Source organism: Salvelinus sp. IW2-2015, linkage group LG9 (assembly GCF_002910315.2).
Source record: "Salvelinus sp. IW2-2015 linkage group LG9, ASM291031v2, whole genome shotgun sequence".
In the NCBI taxonomy this organism is placed as follows: domain Eukaryota; kingdom Metazoa; phylum Chordata; class Actinopteri; order Salmoniformes; family Salmonidae; genus Salvelinus; species Salvelinus sp. IW2-2015.
The window spans coordinates 22,975,688-22,979,858 of NC_036849.1; positions in this window are offsets into that span (position 1 = coordinate 22,975,688).

Consider the following 4,171-nt stretch of genomic DNA (forward strand, 5'->3'; position numbering starts at 1 on the left):
TGTGTTTGTGTACCGACAGACCCAGGAAGATTATCCTGGTTGGACCAGTAGTATCTTCATAAATTAAACTGAACAAAGTCTTTAATGGAGTTTTCCTATTGTGTTTGGTTGTATGTTGAAATACTAAGGCTCTCACTTATGGATTCAGTGTTAAATCCAACTCTCTCTGTCTCCAAACTTAATGAAAAATAATCATATTGGAGTATTTCACGGATTAGGGCATTTTGAATATGACTTATAATCTCTCCCATTTGTCTGAAACACAATGACATCCACTGGCCGCTCTGTAGAGATAATCTCATTACTTGGTCGTCTTTTGTTTTCAGCTCCCTGCCTTTTATTCTTTATTAAAACATTTTGGTGCATTAAACATGCTAATTTGTAACTGTGCGTAATTGGGGTCCTGCTTTTAAAAAACCTTTCCCCATTTGTCAGAAGATTATGAATTGTATTAATCCTGTGGATTATAGCTTGGTAGAGTTCAGTTCAATGAAATGGACTTGGTTCCCTTTATTTCTAAGGCTATTCAAGATTATTAATGTAAAAAGAGCATTTATCATACCCAAAAGCCTTTGTCATACTAAACGATATGGTGTACCATTTAAACGTAATGTCCACTTTGGTTAAAATATCTGAGTTCAGTTATGGTTTAGGTGATTTGCAGGTTGGCATTTTCAAACCGATCAGCTTTCAGAGGGATCACATCAATACTATAGCATGTGATGTTTGTCCAAAACATCTATACATGTGTGAGACTAGGTAGACTAGAAGATGTGGTTTTATCAATAGCTAGTCCAGAATGGAGTGACAAGGTCCTATGGATGTATGAACTGGTTGAAAAACAGGTATAACACCAAGGTCATCATTGGATACTTTAATGGGACTTAGAGGTTAGGAGATCAGAGATAAGTGTGACTGTGAGATGATAGCTCATTCTCAAAAGAAAATAGTTGAAAAAACTGTTTCTGGTAAGGACTTTTGACTTGCCTAGTTAAATAAAGGTTAAATAAAGGTTAAAGGTCAAAGCGTCTGTCAGGGTGCGTTGTTCAGATGTCTGTCTCGTTCACGCTGTTGCTTAACAAATTATCATATGGATCAGGGAAAATCTCTGTTCAGATATTGAGTAACTTTTAATTTGGTGTCAAAACATATTGTGGAGGTATGCCTCACTTCGTGGTTGTCACTAGAGGCGGGGAGCGAGCAATTTCCCTATTTCAGACTGCTTTCATATCTTGGGTGACATAAGTGCCAGTGTGGTACAAAGAGTCTCCTTTTTAATTGTATGGACAGATCACTCAGGGGAGAAGTCTTTGATTATGTTTGTTGACAGAATAGGCACAGGCTTGCTGAGTGACTCTAGTGTCTGCATGTCTGCCTGCTCCTCTGCTATCATTGATTGTGATAGATTGATTATTTCAGTCCTCCTCACCATGGCTAAAGTGCAGCTATAGCCCGACCCCTTGACACACTGGTGTTTAGGGGCCTTCTCTTAGAATCGTTTACATTAAGGAAATTTAAATATCATGTTCTAAGCATGAACCAACTGAACTTAATTAGCCTATACTCAATATCCATGTACCTAATTATCAATCACAGTTTAGATTAAATGACTGACAGTAAACTGACTATATGAGCAAAGGTATGAGAGTGTAGCTAAAGACAAAGACTTTTGAGTAAACTGTGGTGTGTATGTTCTCACCTGTTGAGAGAGCAGAATGGTTTAGATCATTAGTATTCTACAGCTGAGTCTGAGTCTTGTTTCTCATCTCAGCAGCACTGGGGAATGATTAGGGTGACGGGCGATAGGCGATGACACAAGAAAGCAACAACCCCGCCTCCCTCCTCCACCCCCCACCCCTTCTTCCCTTCAACACAACAGCCCTCAAATTACCCACTTTGCTCTCAATATTATCAGACCAATCGACCCTGTCGTAATTACCGTATCTGTGTCGCCTACCCTCCATTAGCCTAACAAAAGTCTCAGAATCAGCCTACTTTCGGCAAATAACGTGGAGCACACTTGACTTTTATGGAGAGATAGTCACTCACATCTGATGCCATTAACAAACATAAAGCTTTTTCATGCCTGGCTGTGGCTGGCAAAATCTTTGATGCTACACTTGTAGAAAAAAKGGTTGCAAAAGAGTTCTTCGGCTGTCCCCATAGGATAACCTTTTTTGGTTCCAAGGAGAACCCTATTTGGTTCAATATAGAACCCTTATAGAACCACCTGTACATAGCCCATCTGTAAATAGCCCATCCAACTACCTCATCCCCATACTGTTGTTATTTTTTTTTTTGCTCGTTTGCACCCCACTATCTCTACTTGCACATTCATCTTCTGCACATCTATCACTCCAGTGTTTAAATTGCTAAATTGTAATTATTTCCCCACTATGGCCTATTTATTGCCTTATCTCTGTCACGCCCTGACCATAGATTGCTTTGTATGTTTCTAAGTTTTGTTTGGTCAGGGTGTGATGTGGGTGGGCATTCTATGTTGTATGTCTAGGTTGTCTATTTCTGTGTTTGGCCTGGTGTGGTTCCCAATCAGAGGCAGCTGTGTATCGTTGTCTCTGATTGGGAGCTATACTTAGGTAGCCTATTTTCCATTGTGTGTTGTGGGTGGTTGTTTCCGGTTTARTGTTTGTGTCACCTTTCAGGACTGTTMGTTTGTCGTCTTTGTTGTTTTGTTTAGTGTTGCATATTTTATTAAATGATATGAACACTTACCACGCTGCATATTGGTCCTCTTCTTCTCCTCCAGACGACAAGCGTTACAACCTCCCTTATCTTACCTCATTTGCATACACTGTACATATACTTTGTTTCTACTGTATTATTGACTGTATGTTTGTTTATTCCATGTGTAACTCTGTGTTGTTGTTTGTGTCGCACTGCTTTGCTTTATCTTGGCCAGGTCGCAGTTGTAAATGAGAACTTGTTCTCAACTAGACTACCTGGTTAAATAAAGGTTAAATATTTTTTATATTTTTTATTATGGGTTTCATGTAGAACCCTCTGTGGAAAGGATCCTACCTGGAACCAAAAGGGTTCTACCTGGAACCAAAAAGGGTTCTTCAAAGGGTTCTCCCATGGGGACAGCCGAATAACCATTTTTGGTTCTAGGTAGCACAAYTTTTTCTAAGAGTGTACAGTGAGAGAGGCAGACATTGTAATTCAAACTCTTCTCTGGCTGTGCTGCTGTGTACACACAGAGGCATCAGTATAGTAGTATTTTCTCTCCATGCTCTTTCATTCCTTTGACAGCAACACAAATACAAATAATATCAAACTGTATCCTGAGTTAGGATCCTACTATCCGGTTTCACAGCAGAAAATAAATAAATCTTGCAGCTTTGGTGGAATCCGGGGCTGGGTCTTGAAGTTTACTGGATGAATATTTTCCAGAATAATGTTAATTTGGAATACACAATTGCAAAACTTAATAGAACAAGGCTGTCCACAGTATAGTCATGGGCGGGGATATGGGCAACGATGTGGGCGGGGATATGGGCAACGATGTGGGCGGGGATATGGGCAGGGATATGGTCGGGGATATGGGCAGGGATATGGGTATCACAGCTCAGCAGCCAGTATCTAACAGCTAGCAGCAGTATCTAACACTGCTCAGCAGCCAGTATCTAACACAGCAGCCAGTATCTAAACACAGCTCAGCGGGTATCTAACACAGCTCAGCAGCCAGTATCTAACACAGCAGCCAGTTATCTAACAGCTCAGCAGCCAGTATCTAACACAGCTCAGCAGCCGTATCTACACACGCTCAGCAGCCAGTATCTAACACATGGCTCAGTAAGCCAGTATCTAACACAGCTCAGCAGCCAGTATTTAACACTGCTCAGTAGCCAGTATCTAACACAGAGCTCAGCGGCAGTATTAACAATTGCCTCAGCAGCAGTATCTAACACAGCTCAGCGCCAGTATCTAACCACAGCTCAGCAGCCAGTATTAAAACAGCTCAGCGGCCAGTATCTAACCAGTCAGCAGCCAGTATCTAACACTGCTCAGCAGCCAGTAATCTAACACATCAGCGAGTAAACGCTCAGCGAGCCACAGTAATTAACACCGCTCAGAGCCAGTATTCTAAAGGCTCGCACAGTAATACCACATCAGGGCAGTAATTAACACAGCTAGCGCCAGTATCTAACAC